This window comes from Myiozetetes cayanensis, unplaced genomic scaffold, assembly GCF_022539395.1.
Source record: "Myiozetetes cayanensis isolate MyiCay16 unplaced genomic scaffold, myiCay2020 scf2-11, whole genome shotgun sequence".
Taxonomy (NCBI): Eukaryota; Metazoa; Chordata; class Aves; order Passeriformes; family Tyrannidae; genus Myiozetetes; species Myiozetetes cayanensis.
The window spans coordinates 69,616,350-69,636,628 of record NW_026087411.1 but is presented as its reverse complement, the minus strand read 5'-3'; the positions used below and the strand labels follow the sequence as shown (position 1 = coordinate 69,636,628).

General features: G+C 40.0%; 1 protein-coding gene across 5 annotated transcripts in view; it reads left to right on the top strand.

Moving 5' to 3' along the window:
- Window positions 1–20,279, top strand: part of ARMC2 (armadillo repeat containing 2) — a 97,906-nt gene that overhangs the window by 14,656 nt on the left and 62,971 nt on the right. For 4 of the 5 annotated variants that reach the window (XR_007628872.1, XM_050314833.1, XM_050314829.1 and 1 more), the window contains exon 2: window positions 14,832–14,948. The gene's annotated coding sequence lies outside the window, so the exon portion shown is untranslated. Of the gene's footprint in view, window positions 1–42; window positions 145–14,831; window positions 14,949–20,279 lie in introns of all 5 variants that reach the window. The other variant, XM_050314830.1, reaches the window with a different exon arrangement.

The following is a 20,279-nucleotide window of genomic DNA, read 5'->3' as shown; positions in this document are numbered from 1 at the left end:
GGAAATTGCCAGGACTTGACAGTATCTATTCTTGAATTCCAGCGTAGCTGAAATATGAAATTGCTGCATTGCTTTTTGTGGTGTGCCGCTTGAATTGGCTTGGGTAACAGAAGAATTGAGCATGGAGACTTTGGGATATTTTTGGTAAGCATAAGCCAGTATGGCTGATTTCTGTATCAAGAAAATAAACTAAAACTGTAACCAAAACTAGAACTAGTGTTGCAGTAAGTGGCTAGAATAAAAGGAGTCAATATAGCTTTATCAGAGGGAAGTTGTACTTCAAAAATCTATTAGAGTCCTTTATGATGCGTGTATGAAAGCAAAAAAGGAGCTGAGAGGAGTTCAATTTGGTTTTCAAAACACTTTTGACCAGGCCCCTCAGTAAAGGCTCATAAAAAATTAACTTTCTGATGAAGCAAGAGACAAAATCTGTGGCTTAGTAACTGTTTAAAAGTTGTGCAGCAGTGGATAAAAATACAACTGTCTTCACAATAAAGATTTGTTACAATTTCACTATTATTGGTCTTTTATTACTAAGTGATGCTGAAAAGGTGAAGAATATGATACAGTGATGAGGCTTAATGATTACAATAAGTTCTTTGGGATACTAAAATCAAAAGCCAGCTGTAAAGTGTTGCAGAAGGACACTACAAATTGCTGAATGAGAAAAAAGCTAGCAAAATTAGGTTAACTTAAACAAAGCCTAACTTTTCCATGCAGGCTAACGTTTTCTGAACATCACTACCATTCAAGAAAGAGGCCATGGAATCCTTTTGGCCAGTTTGATTAAAATAGTCAAAGTTCAAAGGTAAACCACAAGGAAGGAAACTGAGATTACACAGGAAAACATTGGCATAGCACTCTACTTTTCTCTATCTTGTATTTTTCTATGTTACAAGGAGGAGCAAGAGGAATGATCAAGACTGTGAAACCTTTCCATCTGAGAAGATAGTAAATGAAAAGTAAACAGACCAAGATGTTTCTGTTTGGAGAAAGGGCATGTGAGAGGATACTATGGAAGAAATATATAAAATGGTGAGTGGTATTAGGGCATATAGGGAACGATCATGTACAGCTTCTCACAATAAGAGAACTGAATGGAAGTCTGTAAAATTCTAGTTTGGCATATCAAAACACAAGGAAGTAATTTTTCCCATAATGGAGAATGGAATGTAGAATACACATAGTGTTATGGTAATAAAAATGGGAAAGGGTTAAAAAAGGAATCAGAGTAATCTTAGAGACAAGCCTATTGAAGACTATTATGCAGTGGTCTAGAAAGAAATCTCCAGCTTGGAATTATTGGGAGCTACAGGATATGCCCTGGAAAGAATCAATCTGTATGTCTAATGAGCTTTTCATAAGCACCCACAATTGGCCACTGTGGGGAAAAGGGAACCGAGCCACGAAGATCTTTGGTCTGGCCAAGTACAGACATTTTAAATTCTACTTTCCAAACAGAGTAAATGACTTTAATGAGGGTTCTAATATCAACCACATAATTTGAGGTTAGCACAAGTACGGGATATTTTAGATGTTACATCTAGCTTGATCTTGCTTTGATTAAAGGCTATGAAATATCCATAGGGCATTATTTGGCATCATTCAAATGGCATCAGTCTTATGCCATGAATGCAACAAGCTTATGTAGGAGACCAGAGCTCTTTCTCCTGGTAAACACCATGCCATATGTTTTTATCAGGCACTAATTTGGAGGAGAATTAATCTTGAGAAAGTTATTATGTTAGAGTGCCCTAGTTATGTCAAGGTATAGAGCTGGGGGCTTCTTCATTTATACAAATATTGCTAAACATTTAATTTCAGATTCTCAGTCTGGTGGCTGATAAAAAATGACTACCAACCAAACTTGTAGCATTCAATGGAGACTTTATTTTTGGCAGCTCATTGGAGAGGGATTAATATTACTGGAATGGCTTTGTTTCTCAGCAATGCCTCCTTAAGAACAGCTTCCTCTGACCATATATTTCTATTTTACTGAGAAAAGGAAATACGGTATTAGAAATCAATGTTTTTAAAGGGTAATTTAAAGAAATCTAATCTTGGCAGATACTGAAATATTTTCAATTTAGAACAAATAGTATTTCTGTCATCCAGTCAGCTTTTTAAAATTAGACCATTACTCCTTGATAAGTTAATTACAAAACCGAAAGAGACTCAACCAATATAAAAAAGTGTTATTAATGAAAGTATAGAGCACATGTCTAAAAGCTGCTTTTACTGATTTATGGGTGAAATTTTACTTTTTATATGAAAAACCTTGTCTCCAATGTCTTAAATCATAGCAAAAATGCTCAATTTTTCACCCTATCACAGCTAATTTTTTACATTGGTACAATGATGGGCTATTGTTTTTCTGTTCTACCATCCATTATAAAAATTGACAGCATCAATTGAAATTATTTAAAATATGGTGTATTTAGATAATTCTTTACTTCAGTATAAATGCGACTACACACACAAGAAATGCTGCTACTGGAAATTGCTAGGATGAGTTACCAAAACGGAATTATTGCTCAGCAGGCCATTCTCCTCTGGGGGTAGGAAAAACGAAAAATATCATAAAATCTTCTGAAATGCAAAAAGATAGGAGGAATGGAAGGAACATTTTTTGTTGTGTTCGAGGCCTGGTCGTCCTTAGTCAAACCTCTGTGCTCCAGGGCAGATGCCCAGTATCACAGACCACAGAAGTTTCACACTGCACACTTAGGCTCCATGCAGACATGAGAAGCATGGGGTATGTTGCAACCATGAGTTGAAGTGTATCCAGGTCCACCAGCTGAATCCTGGTCTCACTAAAATCCCTAGCAAGTCTTTCACCTCAGTGGAGTGACAATTTCACCCCAAGGAAAAGCAAGGAAAGCAAGTAAAACCCACCAAAAAAATTCCTCTGGGTGATTGACTTCATAATATCTCCCCATGGATATCTCTGTGCTGCATGGCTGCATTTTGTGCTTCTTGCAGTAAGAACCTGCCAAGGTGCCCAGTGGAAATCCTTCCTGGTTAGTGCTGGGGTCTGAGCCAAAGCTGTGTCAGGTGTCAGTCAAACTATTTAACAACATGAACAGTGGCAAGCCAAAACCCAAACTAAATACCCTGCCTCTGAGTAGTTTACCAGAATAGAAACTGAGCCACAGAGTCAACTGGTTGGGCAATCTCTTTGGGAATCTGTCACTCACCGGTGTGTGCTGACTGGTAAACCCACTTCAACTGAAATCCTATTTAGCCTCAAACAACGGGACTAAAATATAACGGAAGATGAAAAGGTTTTAAACCTTACTAAAAAAATATCAACATACATCTTTCTTACAACAAATGTTGCTGTCCTAAAGTGGATAGGCAGATTTAGCCTTCCCAGATACTGTATAACTTCTTAGAATTTCACAGACCTGGCCAACTGCAGAAAAATGGCAGAGACAACAAACCTGTTTTAGGGGAGATGTTGTATCTATGAAACTGCAGAGGATCTGTAAAGGCTAAATCTGCTTCAGGACAGAAGCATTTTTGGGGTAAGAAAATATATATTATATTCTAATTATATTCTAATTATATTGAAGAGTACTGCCCATAGAATTGAACCTGGAGGAGCACTGCTGGTGACTGGTCGCCAGTCAGGTATAGCCCCATTAACTGCAACCCTTAGACTGTTGGACACCAATTAAAATCATAAGAAATTTTAAGGAAAAATGTTTGCAGGAGATTTCTATACTTCAAATAAAAAAAAAAAAAAAAAGCATGGGATACAGCAACACCACCACCCCCCTCCTTAAAACTTTTGAAAAACAGGTAATTTTTTAATGACGTGAATTCTCCTTTATACAAGGCCTTATTACTCCTCACATCACTACTATCTCAGAGATAACAACTGCCTATAAACTGCAGTATTGCTCACCTTCCTAAACGTGGAGGAAAATTTAGGCAGACACTAGGCTTTGGCTGTACACCTCTACCCCCTCCTTCGGATGAACAGCAATGCACGTACTGAAAAGTTTGTAACTTTATACTGTTACATGAGAATAACCCAGGGACACAATTATCTCCGTTATCAGAGAGTATACAAGCACAGTGTCCATCATCATCTCCAGATGCTTAGCCGCATCTCAGTGGACACTGTAATAGGACAGCTAAGACTGACCAGTCTGACCATTTCTTTAAAAACTGTACAGCAGGTGAACATCTTTTACCATGTATACCTGCAAGATTGAAGGTAATTAAGTGGCACATTCCAGGTGAGCCCAAGGAGCACCCTAAATTAAATCCCTGAGCCTCACAATGTTATTGCAATTAGCTGTCTGTCTTAGTAGGAGTTTTTTTGTTTATTGCATCTAGCCTTTGTGCTAGGGATGAAAAAACATAATTTGACACAAAATATTTTAAATGGTTTATTACTGAGATGAAGGCTTATTTTCATTGTTCCCAGACCACATGTTCTTTCTTTCCTTTGCTTTTAATTACAAATATTCACAGCAGTGAGAATGTTTAAAACTTGAGAAGATATTTTATTGTCTATTGCTTGCAAAACAAAGTAAGGATGTTTGCCCCTTCTATTTAGAGGGAAAACCTATCTGACGATGTTCGTTTTATCTTCACCTTACAAAGTAACACAGTTTAAAGACCCTTAAGGACAGGCGTGTTAGCTCTGCAGTTTTGATCTGGGATCATTCCAAGTTAGACCATTTTCCAAACACCACTAATTACCACTGTGGAACAGTTTGTATTTTGATGTAAATGAACTCCCTTTCTTTAAGTGGGAACTTCTAATTTCTACAGTGGAAAAAAAGGAAGTCAGAAGTTCTATATGAAAAATAAATATAAGCTGCATTGAAAATTGGACTAACTATGTATTAGTTCACATTAACATGCATTAGGGAAGTTACTGGGAGCGTGGCAGCAGCATTCTGAGCCCAGGTTTCAGTTCTGTCCCTTGCTTGTGGCTTTTCAGCAGCAGTTTCTTGAGTTGCTTCATGATGGAGCAATGTGCAAGGTCAAGTAGGAAGTGTCACCAAAGATCTGTGTTAGGGAGAATGTGGTGTCCCAAGCTAAGTCCATTATCAGGGACTGCATTTGACTCCTGTATTTATCATAGTTATTAATGTACCAGCTCAAAAGGTCAAGTGACTTGCATGAGATTCTCAGTTTTTATTTGAGGAAAAAAGTGTCTCTGGCCTTGTGCTTCTGGAGAAAAGATGAAATTGTAAATGTACGAAGGCTTAAAAGTGGAATGATACTTAAAAATCATTAAAAGACACAAGAAAAATGAAGAGTCTTTGATCTGATATTATGGTCTGGGGGGGTGAATTCATGATTTTTGAATCAGGGATGGGAAAGATGAGGATGGACAATAGAAAAAGGTGTGGAGCAATCTTCCAAAATACAGCTTATTTAAAGAGCTGTTGTCATGTTTAAAACTTGTGAAGATATTTTATTTTCTGTTGCTTGCAAAATAAAATTATGAAGAATCCATACAGTGTTGTAGATTATGATCTTTCTGGCTGTTATCTGACTTTAGTCAGTTGGAATTTTACTAACCAGTAACTGGACACCTGTTGTTGCAAAGTAGATCCACAAAAGCTGTATCTGCCCATGTAGCACAGAATTTCTCTTCTACAAGGGCCTCAGGACCTGCTTCAGGGCTGTTCCATCTCTGAGTATCCTGTCAAGGCTTCACACAAGCTTGGTGATGGAAGCATGGGGTAGAAATCATGGTATCTTGCACAGTGAAGTGAGGGAGGAATGGCTCTGCTGCTTGCATCGTCTGCCATCACCCAGTGGATCTCCATCTGTCAGCCGTTGCTGGAGGAAGGTTTCAGTCCTCATGTTCAACTAGAATGAAGGTGACACAGTGAGTAATCACAGCTGCAGTTGCACACTCCACTTCTGGCTTGGAGTTGTACTGGCCTTCAAAGGATGTGATGCAGAGTCTCTATTGTCTACTGTGAGTTCTAAGAAATACTGCGTGATGATGGCCTGTAAGTGGTTAATTTATTTTCTCAAGTTTCACTATTGGACTGATTTATAAAACTAATTTACAGTGTGTAATGCAGCTTTCATTCTTTTAATAGTTCTCTGTAAAAATAAGGTGGAGTGGGCTATTGTTTTTTTTAATTCCTGTTGTCATGGATTAACCTTAGCCAGCAACTCAGCCCCACACAGCCATTTACTCACTCCCCCATGGTGGAACAGGGAAGAGAATGGGAAGGGTAAAAGTGAGAAAACTCGTGGGTTGAGATAAAAACAGTTTAACAGGTGAAAGAAAAGGAACACACGTGTGCAAAGCAAAACAAGGAATTCATTCCCCACCTCCCGTGAGTAGGCAAGTGTTCTGCCATTTCCAGGAGATCAGGGCTCTGTCATGCTTAACAGTGACTTGGGAAGACAAATACCATCATTCCAAGCATCCCCTCCTTTCTCCTTCTTCCCCCAACTTTGCATGCTGAGTATGCTGCCCTATGGTATGGAATATCCATCTCTGTGGTCAGTTGGGGTCAGCTGTCCTGGCTGTGTCCCCTCCAAACTTCTTGTACACGTCCAGCCTCCTTGCTGGTGGGGTGGGATGAGAAACAGAAATGGCCTCGACTCTGTGTAAGCACTGCTCAGCAGGAATTAAAACATCCCTGTGTTATCAAAAGTGTTTCCAGCATAAATCCAAAACACAGGCCTTTGCCAGCTACTATGAAGATAATTAACTCTGTCCCAGCCAGAACCAGCACACCTATGCATTTTTTTTTGTTAGATTCCACATTAATTTGCAGTTCAAATTTGCAGTGTGTCCTTTTCTTGGAAACACATTGCTTTTAACAAAGTGAATTTGTATATCATTCAGGGATCAGGGTCCTCACAGAACTTCCTGGAACTAACAAGTATTTTCTTATTAGCGTTTGACATTGCTGGCAGAGAACTAAGAGAGAGTTTCTCTATTGAACTTGATGACTCCAAAATGCCCTTTTGATTAGCTAACCAGTAGTCAAATTTTAATGGGCCAAATTCTGAAGCACAGCTGCTTCAGGAGTGAAGTCTACCATTTCTTCATAAATGCTTTTCCTTTCATATCCCCGATGTAAGGCAAAACCTCAATATCTGAGAAGTTTACAACAATTGTTTTCTGAAAATGATAAACCTAGAAAATTTTCTTTTAGTGACCATACATCCTTACTTTTCACTTTGAACCCATCCTTTGTTGTTCAGCTTCATTTGTTTGGTTCATCTATCAGTTGCAAACTGATAACACCCTGGCATCCAGTCACAGCCAAGTTTTCATAATGTGAGAGGATGTATAAACACACTAGTAAAATGGTGTTCCATACAAGACACAATTGTTGTTCAACACAATCCTAAAGATGACCAGAAGCTGAGGAAGGAGGAGGATTGTTGGTCAATACACTACAGTACCATAAAGCACAACAGGCTGGATTTAGCTTGGCAGTAGGTCATCTTTTGGCACATATTTTTAGTCTTAAGGTTGCAGCTGTACAATAAGAGATCCTTATTTGCTTCTTACATCTACTAATATTATTTTGTTCTTGTATCACAGCTGGAGAGTGTTAGAAAGTACTTGAGAGCTTACTGAACAAAGCTCCTTGTGTGGGCTTGCTCCAGAAGCAGTAAGTGAAGAGCTGAAAGGCAGAAAAGAACTGCCTGAAAAAGTGGTGTGACAAAAGAAGACAATTAAAGGCAATACTGGAGCTTTTAAAGCTCTCCACCCAGCAAATGCTGTTTCTTGCACCTTCAGTTTCATCTGCTTCTCACAGTCTGTCTATACAACCAAATATGCCTACCTTTCAAATTTACCCCAGCTTTGGTCTTGCAGCTGCAAGACCCCGTAGGGTGTGATTATCTTATTTTCTGCCTGTCGATTATGTTTAAACATATGCTACACTGTAAAGGTCATTTTTCTAGCATGATTCTGGAGTACACTTAATGATAGTCTTGTTACCAACTGACCTCCTGTACCTGACAGAGATTAAACATCTTGGACAAATTTTCATTGCTTGAATCTGTGCCAAATCCTTCTAATGTGTGAAGGACTTCGTCACTTTTAAACTAGTGGTGCAGCGCAAATAAGGTTCAGTCACTTGATGCCAAGATGCCTGCCTGATTTTTGCAGTAAAGAAATAGGAATTCATAGCCACCTTGGGAATAGCAAAAGAAAATGTATCTGTGCAATTCTTTGTCAATAGCCTAATCTGATTCCTCAGCATGTCCTGCCTGGACAAGGCTGAGTGATGCTGCAGGAGCCAGCAATGCCACAGCCATGTTACCTCGCGTGATGAAAATACAGTTTCTGTGTCCATGGTTTATCATCAGAAACATAACCTCAGCTTTCAAAATAAGAGGTGTACTTTTAAAGTATTCATATTGTGGAAATTAAGGTAAATTAGACCATAATTGTAGTATTGGTTTTAGCAACTTGTACTTATTCTACTTCCAGTGTATTTAGATTTACACATACCTGAAAAATCTTATTACATCTACAATGGGGCTATTTTCAGGGGTTTTTTTATTGTTCCACTGGCTATTAACATTTCACAGCATGTTGCAATGCTGGCCTTTTTGATTCTATTGAGCCTTGCTGAATGGGAGTTTTTGTATCGTTTAAGCGCAATTCTTTGCACTGCCTGTATTCTATATCTATATATCTATATCTCTCTCTCAGAAAAAGGGATGATGGCAGTTGATGTCTCAAAAGATAAGTAATCTTCCACTACATACTCTCTGTCTACAGTAAGTTCTCTAGATGCTGTACATGAGGTTCACCAGGAAAATTCATCACGGCATGTTACCTACTTTATTTATCCATTCCACTTGATACACCTACTAAAAATAGCTGTTCTTAGATGAGTGAGTCTTTTTCTCTCACATGTGTCAGTCCACAGGATCTAATTCTGTAACTAATTTTACAAAACTGAAGACTTATAACATGAATGGGCTGCATTCACCTACTAACAAAATGTGAAATTGTATCCTCCAGGAATATTTTGATGATTTAAAAAATCCTTAGGATAGATGTCAATTAAAAGGAAAAAGAAAGAAGGAGGATTCCATGCACCTTTCCATGCTTACCTCCTCTTCTTCACTGTGTTTCCCTTTTATTTCATCTATCCTCAGATAAGCTTCCTATCACCAAATTAATTTTGCCATTTTATTTTCTCTTCTTTGCTTTTGCACATTCGTTGTGGTTTAACCTGTCAGGCAGCTAAATACCACAGAGCTGCTCGCTCACTCTTCCCCACCCCAGTGGGATGGTGGAGAGAACTGGATAAAAAAAGTGGGCTGAGATAAAGGCAGTTTCATAGGACTGAAAAGGAAAAAAGTAAAATTAAAAAAAAGTAGAATTAGAGTATGCAGAACAAGTGATGCACAGTGAAATTCTTACCACCCACTGACTGATGCCCAGCCAGTTCCTGAGCAGCAGCCCCCAGTCAGCTTTCCCCATGGTTTATATACTAGGCATGATGCCATATGGTATGGAATGCCCCTTTGGCCAGTTTGGGTCACTGTTTCTGGCTGTGTCTCCTCTCAGCTTCCTGTGCTCTCCAGCCTACTTGCTGGTGAAGTGGTGTGAGAAGCAGAAAAGGCCTTACTTGACTTAGCGGAAACACTGCCCAGCAACAACTAAAACATCCCTGTGTTATCAACATTATTCTCATCCTAAATCCCAAACACTGCACTGCAAAAGTTGCTAGGAAGAAAATTAACTCTATCCCAGCTGAAACCAGGACAATGTTCTAGGTTACACTACAATTATGTCAGATATTTCTACTTATCTACAGGTATTTCTTTCATTTTTATTATTAATGGCAATGAGATTGGAACTAAGTTCAGCATCAGCCGATGGTTGATTGGTGGTCTTAGTGTTTGTGATAAGAATGAGCAGATAACAGCCAATTTTGAAGGAGAGAGTAATGATTATAAAATTTTGCTCACACCCTGGACTTATGTTGATACTCAAAGTAGAGAAAGTAGATAACTGAATTTAACAGTTTCTCACCACCAGAATGATTTTCCTTACATCATGACTGAAGACTGCACTGACAGAAGACCACAGAAAAGCTTGCACAACCTAAGCTGGTGGTTTAACATTGACCATAAATCTCCCTAAGACAGAAAGGATGGGACAGATTGTGGTTTGCTAGGCATTGGAACAAGGACAGAAGGAAAAATAATTCTTTCACCCAATCCTTCCTTTCTGTGCTCAGGGGCAGGTTGTAGAATACAAGAAGTGATGAAAAACAGCAGCTGTAAAAATATAGAGCAGCCCATCCTTTCTTCAGAGGTGGTGCTGAGCAGGCCAGCAGGGTTGCAAAAGGAGGTGGGCTTGGCACAATTATGAAGACTGTATATCTGCAACAGTGATAAGGTCACGCAAATATCACTCAAATATCTATGAATATTTGAGCTGCAGCTGCTGCCAGAAATTAAAGTGGGTTTTTCCCAATGTAATTCTACAAGTAGAAATATATTTTTGTATGTAGGAGAGTACCAATCCCCACAGGAAGGTTTGTGTTCCAAAATAACAAACAATACCTTTTTCCTTAGTTTATTTATCATGGAATAGAAGTGTCCACACAGAGACCTTTGCATTGCTAAATACATTGTTAGACTTTTACTGTTTCACTTTTCAGTGTAGGTAAACCCTAAAACTCGTACTTGATTAAAAAAAAAAAATTTGAGGAAGAACAGGAATAGTACTGATACTGGTATGTTCTGCAGATGGTACCCTTGTATGCAAACTCCATTGCTGACTTCGGATGAACATGGACCATCACACAAAACACTGCCAGCAATGAAGCACTGTGTTTAGCAATTTAGGAAAGAAATGTGATCCAATGGACAGGAATTCAAAGAAGCAACAGAGATGGTAGACACTTGGTTGTGTGTTTCACAAGCACAGAGCTCTCTTAAAATAACATGGGAGGAAGAAAGAAAAGCCAGAAAATTACATATCAGCAGTACTATTTCTAAAAATAATGGTTTTCAAACTTTTCCATGAGGCATTAACAGCTCTTTAAAGGATAATCTTTATTGCTTTGTAATGTACAAAGCAATAAACAGCTGCTGAGATTGATTAATAGCCAAAGCAAAGTTGAGGCATGTAATCAATCTAAAAAGCCATTTATTGTGAGTATACTACAAAGCAATAGAGATTATTGCTGTTGCACAACAAAGCATAACAGAGAAAACACACAGACTCATACACACACACAGAGCAAAACCAGTTGTTTTCTTTTCAAGGCTCCCAGTGTTACGTGGCCCTTTTTTCCTGAGCTTTTCTCTTTGACTAAGGCAGGCGACTGACCTGCAAACAATCTACTGGGAAAAGTAATGCTCTAATAACTTCAATGATATCTGAGGGAGAAATAATATTTGGGGTTTTTTAGCTCTGTATCCGGAAGTACAAAATTCTACAGGTATTCATCTTGTCCTTAGTAGTGGTACTTCTATTCATATTAGCAAGCAAAAAAATGAAATGGCACACCAATCAAAAAATTATCTAATTCATGCTAATGCAGGGCTCATTTTGAAATGAAGGGTGTTTACTTTTGTGTTTTTTATGAATGGCTACTAAATCACTTCAAAGTTTTTCAGAGGAATACTGAATGGGACAACTGGATCTCTGCTCCAGCTACTTCTGGCAACTACCTCAACCCCTTCTTTTTATACAACTTTAATACAGCTCTTAACATAGTTTGGTTTTTGACTCCTCCAGTCTTCAGAATCTTACTTCTCCAGTGGTTTTAAATCTTTTTAAAAATTTGCATTCTGATCTTTCCAGGTCAAATAATGCTCATTTGTTCCTGAATCAACATTGCCTTTTAGCATAAATTGTTCTTTATCTTCTTTAGAGAATCTCTCACCCTTCCCTTTGGCAGAACAAACAAGCTGTGCTACTGTAGCCTTACGCCATGATAGGCTTGTCCCTGAGTCAGTCTCACCAACCTTTCTCTGCACTCATCGCAGCCTCAGACCCTCTCTACTGAATGTGGATGCTCTGGATGACAGTGAGCTACAGAGGACCTCTCAGCACTGCCTCCTCCAGACACTCACTTGCACTGTATACTGAAATACCTCACCCAGTAGACCCTAGGATCAAATTTGCCTTTTTCACATCCCCTTACCATCTGAAGCCAGTGGTTAACTTGCACTTCCAGGCACAACTTGCACATTTCTGTCTCTGAACTGATGACCTCGCAGCTTATGACAGAAATTTGTATTAGTACAGAAGGGCACAAGCTTACAATTTGCACTATTAAGTTTCACTCCATTTCTATTACTCTAGTTCTCAAGGTTATTCAGGTCTTCCTGTATCATATTGCCATTCCTTTCCTTATTAATAATGTCTCCCACTTCTGTGTCATCAGCAAATTTCATTAACAAACTCCATCTTCCTATTTTAAGGTAATGAATAAAAATATGACTGGAGACGTATCCTTGAGGAACTCTTTGTAAAATACCACTCAAAGTCAGGTATCACAATAGTAGGAACTGAATTCCCTGATTTCACATTTGCAGAAAATACAATTGAGTTCAGTGGAAATTAAATTTTAGATCCTAGTGGATATAAACTTTCCAAACTCCTATTTTCAAAAATCAGGACTATTTCATACCTGAAATTACAAAAAATTTAATAACACCTACTTAATAAAATAAGGATTTTCATAAATTCATGTACATACCTCTTTGGAGCTATAAAAATTTGGAGTGTAAGAATTGTACTCATGATGTAGTGGTCACTTTGATTATTTCTAAGCATTTGACTCTGGTAGTTAAAACAATTTTAAAGTTATTTTTGCCCCAGCAGTCAATTTTACCCTTTAGCCAGTCTTATATTTAATTTCTTTTCACTTTCCTACTATTCCTGCAAATCACATCTTCCCTAGAGAAGATGATCCCAATGCCTGAGATGACATTCTCCTCATTTTTCCACTTTGTGCAGCCATGCCATTCTTCTTTCAGGAAATGCTGTGCCTTGATTCACAGCCTTCTCAGCCCTTACCTGCATTTTTATCTTTTTATCCAGTTGGAGAGTTTAGTGTCAGCAAAATCAATGAAAATCTTTTGCAGAATCACAGAATGGGGCAGGTTGGAAGGGACCACAATGGGCCATCTGGTCATACCTCCCTGCTCAAGCAGGGCCATCCTTGAGCACATCCCCACAGGATTGTGATGAGAGGGTTCTAGAATATCTCCAGTGACAGAGGCTCCACAACCTCTCCAGGCAATCTGTTCCAGTGCTCAGTCACCCACACGGTAAAAAAGTTCTTCTCCATGTTCAGGTGAAACTTCTGTGCATCAGTTTCTGCCCATTGCCTCTTGTTCTATTGCTTGACACCACTGACAAGAGACTGGCTCTATCCTCTTGACACCCTCCCTTCAGATATGTACATAGATAAGGTCCCTTCTCAGTCATCTCTTCTTGAGGCTGAACAGGCCCAGCTCCCTTGACCTATCCTCATAAGAGAGGTGTTCCAGTCTCTTAATCATCTTTGTAGTCCTCCACTGAACCCCCTCCAGGAGCTCCATGCCTCTCTTGTACCGTAGAGTCCAGAAGTGCACACAGTTCTGCAAAGCGCTCCTCCCAAAGCTTTCCTCAGTAGCGCTGAGTAGAGGAGCAGGATCACCTCCACTGACCAGCTGGTAATGCTCTTTCTAATGCATTCTAGGATTCCATTGGCCTTTTTGGCCACAAGGGCACACTGCTGGCTCACAGAGGGTTTGTTGTACACCAGGATCCCCAGGACCTGCTTTCCGGCAGGTTGGCCCCCAGCCTGTACTGGTGCATGGTTCAATAATTATCAATAATTATTTTTTTTCCCCTGCAAAAGCGATGCTGTATTTGCAAAGTGATTGTCACTGAAGTATGTCATCTTTTGTCAAAAAATTTAAAGAAAACTTCCACTCACAGCAGCCAAAATGAAGCTCATACCTGTCTCAGCTGGGTCTAACCCTACATTTGTGCTGCTGATCAGTCTGAGATCTGAAAGAGATCTTGTTTTGTTTCCAGCAGAGCATAGATGCCATTTTTTTATCATTTAGCAGAAAATTACCTACTGGAAGCTGGGTTTACTGCACGGGCACAGTGCTGCAGAGAGGGGGCTGCAGGAGGAGTAAGAAAAGATGGACAGTTGCAGCCTAGAGAGAAGTGCTGCGTAATGCCAATGTAACTGGACCAAAGAAGAAATCTTCTGCAGATTAACCATCGAATATCAAGACTTCACGCTAGAGGAACTTCAGCCATAAGACTGCCTTGCTCAAACAAGGCTGGCAACAGGAGCCTACAGAAGAGGAGATACAGATTATGATGCATGTTGGCCTGGGTGTTGGAGGAGAAGGGCAGCTGGGCTCTCCCCTTGCCTCTTGCACTGCTGCCACTGCGCAAGCAGCCACCAGGAGCACTGCTCATGAGGCATCCTGAGGCTGTGTAACTGCTGTTGCTGCTGTTGCTGGCCTTGTTTGAACTAGAAAGTTTTATACTGGCAGAAGTTCTGCTGGCATGTACTACTGACATATCTGTTTTGGCAGGATGTGTTCACATTTGGCTGTTTTTTAAAGATGCAGTATGTCTTTAGATCATCAGGTTTTTATCAGCAAAAGAAGTCTGGGATTATTGGAAGCTGACCCAGAATACCTTGTGTTGTGTTTGGTAGACTGCCTTCTGGTAATTCTTTGCAGCACATCGTGGAACTGACATTGTATACTGTGAGGTACAATGTCCCATCACAAAATCTGTGTAAATATTAGGTCAGATTTTAAAAAAAATTCTTCTGTTTTGTGCAATAACCTATTTTTATATGTGTTGTTTCTCCATATTGCAGATTTCTCACTGCCAGAAATCCAGACTGTATCAAACAGCAGAGCTCTCTTGTTCATTTAGGGCAGATGAAAGGATTCTTTCATATCCAAAGAGGAACCTAAAATATTGGGCACTGCGGGTAAGTGGGACATAGAAACGATGAATGGTAGCTAACTATTTGCAGTAAGTATTTGCTAAAGTACAAGAACAAACTGTAGTTTCGAGACATACTGTAAACGCTGGATACAAGAAAATTTCAGGGCTGGATGTCAAGTTTGTGTTATCCTCACAGCACAACTTCACCCTGAGTTGAAGAGCTGCTTAAAGAGGAGACGGTGGGGAAATAGGTGGTGCCAGCTTTCTGGAAAGCTGTGCCAGTCTGGGCATTTTGGCATTATTTGAGGTGCTCAGACTCCAGTAAGCTACACAAAATCAAGTATTTCCTGCTGCACAATCTTTTTATGCTGGGTAATGTACTGGAAATAAGAGATACAATGGGCTTTGCTGATTGTGGTGGAACAGTAAATAAGGTTTATGTCCAATTCAGTCCCATCTTATTTTGAACATTTTATATCAATGTTGTTTGTGAGAAAGCCCATGCTTTCCTTCCCACCTATACTGTTGTCATTAATAGAGTTACAAAGCCAGCTCTGGCAACAGAGACAAGGCAGTTCTGGTTGGAAAAGTGTCTGCAAAAACAAAAATGCTGTAACTGGACAAAAATAACAGACATATCCACCAACACACAAAACTTAAATTTAGCAGTCTCCTGCAAAAAACATGCGGGGTCTTATAGGGTCCCTCCATTTGAATGGAGTTTAATCCTGCTTCCTGAATTCAGCACAGAGTCAGTGGCAGTGCTTTGGTTTTATTCCATGACATTTCCAGATATTAGAGGTAACTGCATTCCTTAGATAGCTATCATACATGTAGAATACATAGATGAATGGAAGACACACAGAGCTTAGAGACCATATGTGCGCATGGAACCTGCTGGACTTCTGTATAACCACATGAGTAAGGCGAGTTCTGAACAATGAGTTTGACATGTTACGGACATGCAGCACCTGTGGTCTGCAGGCACCCTGTACACACGAAGACACACTGAGAGTCTTGGGGCTGTTCACCCTGGAGAAGGCTCCAGGGAGACCTTAGAGCACCTTCCAGTACCTAAAGGGGCCGATGAGAATGCTGTAGAGGGACTTCTTACAAGTAACTGTAGTGATAGGACAAGGGGAAAAAGCTTCAAACTGAAAGAGGACAGGTTTAGATTAGATATTAGGAATAAATTCTTTACTGTGAGGGTGGTGAGACACTGGAACTAGTTTCCCAGAGAAGTTGTGGATGTCCCATTGCTAAAAGTGTTCAAGGCCAGGTTGGATGGAGCTTTGAGCAAGCTGGTCTGGTGGAAGGTGTACCAGCCCATGGCAGGAGGATTGAACTAGATGATCTTTAAGGTCCCTCCTAACCCAACCATTTTATGGTCCTATGACTTTTTGAACTTTTGCCAAATACCAACATTTCAGTACTCTTACTATTCCCTTTCGTCAGCAGCTGATAGATACAATTTGACAGGAGAATCTGTTAGGAGGAAAGGCAAGGAATGCTGATGTAGATACCTTGAGAAAGAAGGAATAACCCCATGCACCAGTACATGCTGGGGGCCAACTGGCTGGGAAGAAGCTTGGCAGAAAAGGACCTGGGGATCCCTGCTGTCACTAAGGTGAACATGAACCAGCAATGGTGGCCAATAGCCTCTTGGGCTGCATCAGGAAAAGCATTGCCAGCATGTAGAAAGTGGTCCTTTTCTTCTGTGCAGTGCTGATGAGGCCACAACTGCAGTGCTGGGTGCAGTCATGGGCTCCCCAGTACAACATGGACATACTGGAGTAAGTCTAGTGAAGGGCCACTGAAATGACTAAGGGGAAGGACTCTGAGGAAAGGCTGAGAGAACTGGGACTGTTCAGCCTGGAGAAGAGAAGGCTCTAGGTGGGATCTTATCAGTGTGTATGAATATCTGAAGGAAGGGTCACCATGTTAATGCACCAGTTCTATTCAGTGAACCCCCTTCCTCTATTAACTATGTGTGTTCAACAAGCTCCCTACAGGGTTCTATATCTCAACTGTTTTGACTTTATCCGCATCTCTGTCCCCAGAAATCTCTTCAAATTTAGCCAGTTCTTGGTATTCTTCACCACAGGCTTCTGTGAATGGTAAGTGCCATGTCTGACCTCAGTACGCTCCATAATGAATGCAGAGCCATCATAAGTTCTGCACAACAAAATGCTCATAAAATGAACACTTGGAACCACTAAACTGAACATTGTGTCTTGTGAGAAAAAAAAAAAAAAGTCCTTTCTTCTTCTTCACATGGCACTTGTTCTTATCTTGGCTTTTAGGCTTTACATTGGATTGCAGCCTCCATAATCTTCACATTTTTCTTCCAAATCTATTTGTTCTTGAAAAAAGGCTGTTTCCCCAATATCTGTTCCAGCTCCGGCTGCAGAAATTTGCATCTCTTAAACTGAGAAGCAGCACCAAAGTCATGTGGAGTCCTGCCTGTCTACTTGCATCAAAAGGCAGACTAGAAGAAAAGCAGACATTTTGCTAATAAGCCAGGGTTTTCCAGTCACTGGCAGAGGCAGCAGAAATATCAGGAAATCAATGAAAGCACTCACTGATGTAGGGATGCCTGCATAGTGGGTGTGCAGCTGGTAGATTGCTCATGACGCTTAGTTAGTTGGTACAAGAGGTCCTTGCACGCCATGTGTTAGCACAAACATACCAGAGGGGTGTTTAACTTGGGAAGCTAGCATAACTTCACTGGGAAATCTCAGCTTTTTACTGAAGGGACTGAACAGTGAGCATGGGAGGACTCAAGTGCTGGTTCAAGAGAGGGTAAAATGCAGAGTTTGCAGGATGCAGTGACCAGACCACACTGAGCAATGCAAGCTAGAGATTGATCACAGCAATTTCCAGAAACTTCAGTCAAATCTGAATAAGATTTTAAGAAATTAAAAAAAATTACATCTATTACAGAATAAGGTTTAAAGTGACCTCTGGAGATCATCTAGGCCAAGCCCTTTGCTCAAAGCAGCCAACTAGAGCAGGTCACTCACAGACTATTTCAATCAGATATTTAATACCTCCAAAGATGGAAACTACACAACCTCCAAGAGGAACCTGTTCTAGTGTTTGACCACCTTCATCATAGAAATTAATTTTTATGTTTAAATGGAGTTTCCTGTATTTCAGTTTGTGCCTTCTTCCTCTTGTCTTTTCACTGGACACCACCAAGAAGTCCATCTTCTTTGCACCCTTCCTTCAGATATTTATACACACTGATAAGATCCCACCCAGAGCCTTCTCTTCTCCAGGCTGAACAGTCCCAGTTCTCTCAGCCTTTCCTCATATGAAAGATGTTCCAGTCCCTTAGTCATTTTAGTGACCCTTCACTAGACTTACTCCAGTATGTCCATGTTGTACTGGGGAGCCCATGACTGCACCCAGCACTGCGGTTGTGGCCTCATCAGCGCTGCACAGAAGAAAAGGACCACTTTCTACATGCTGGCAATGCTTTTCCTGATGCAGCCCAAGAGGCTATTGGCCACCATTGCTGGCTCATGTTCACCTTAGTGACAGCAGGGATCCCCAGGTCCTTTTCTGCCAGCTTCTTTCCAGCCAGTTGGCCCCCAGCATGTACTGGTGCATGGGGTTATTCCTCCCTGGGTGTGGGACTTCACATTTCCCTTTGCTGAAGTTCTTGAGATCCCTTTTTTTCTCCAGCCTGTCCAGGTCCCTCTGAATGGCAGCACAACTATCTGGCATACAAGTTACTCCACCCGGTTTTACATCATCAATGAACTTGCTGAGGGTGTCCCAATGACTGGCCTTCTGTTGCATTTTGTGCTGCCGATTTTAACCCTTTGAGCTCTGCAGTTCTGCCAAATTTCAGTGCAGCTCCGTATCTACTCTAATGGCCCATACTTATCATTTTGTCTGTCAGGGTGTAACAGGAGACAGTCAAAAAAGCCTTACTTAAGATAAACAGTGTACACCACTCTCCCCTTATCCACCAACTAGTCATCTCATCGTATACTCAATACTCTTTCCAGTGACAGATTTCCCTGCTGCATATAATGGAGATTGTAATTAACTTGTTTTATAAAACTTATTAGGCCACCTAGTATAGGAGTTCTTTCTAACTGCTGTAAAATGAACTGCTCCACCTGCCTTTGTAATGAGCTACAAGTGGTATGAAACACAGAGCTTATTTAACAGCACATACCAGATGGTCTATGCAAAGTTGAATATGATGGGAAGATTTTTGTCCAGATTGGGGGTGGGACTGTTGTTTTGTTTTGAAAAAGAGGAAGGAAATACAGAAGCATGGGGACTGTGTTGCCACTTGTGTTGCTCAAGTTGCACTGGAGGCTGCTTTTACAGGTCAGCAACTAGAATCAGCAAGTGTAATCAATGAACACTCAGCAGGCAAAGTGCTTAACACTGTTAACTAGTTCTGAAGACTGGATACCAGCACAAAACCCCTTTCATGTTTCTCAAATTAAAAAAAAAAAAAAATTAAAAAGAAGTAATTTTAATGAATATGACATAATTGGATACTTTGTATTTTTTCATTAGTTAGGCAGAAATGCTCAGAGCACATTCTTTTCACCTCAGCAATCTCTTGAGCAAATACTAGCTTGCCTAGACCAAGTCAGTTTATATGTTTTGATGATACTTCCATCCTAAAACACTGTTACTGCAAATAAGATTTAATTATGTACCTGCAATTAAAACAGGTGCTGAGAGAGTTCATTCAACAAAAAGCACAAAAGAGAAAGCATTTAAATGAGAAAGTTGTAACAGTTGAGACAGAGCAGAGAGATCACAAAAGAAATATTTGCTATAATTGCCAAAGCTCAGAAAATGAATAAAATTTAACTCTTCAATTTGATGACCCAGAAAATAGAGAGAGAAAAAATAATGTGCATATGAAAAGGATTAAAGGAGAAGCCAAGAAAGAAGCCTTAGTGGGCTTAACTGGGTGGATTTAAAAATTGACTAAAGAATAATGAGATGATAACAGTAAAAAGAGATTCAAACTGGCTTTACTAGGAAACAGATCTACACGCTCTTCTGTTAAACTTCCCTTGCATTATTTTAATAAAAGAAAGGTGCAGAAGAAAGTAACAGAAAAAGGGATAACTGATCTGAAAATAGCATGCACGCACATGCACACTCAGAGATTATTTTCACTTTTAAGGAAGAATATACAAAGAAAAGCAAGTACAGTAATAACAAGGTTTTCATTACTTCTCAGGTATTGAACTTGGCTGCACAAGAAAGAGGACTAGATGTCTAATAATTAGAGATAATGTAGAACTTAGCAGAGATAATGGCACGTGTTATGTAAACCAGGTAGGGTTACACATGGATATCTTTTTACTGCTATCATAATGCCTGTCAG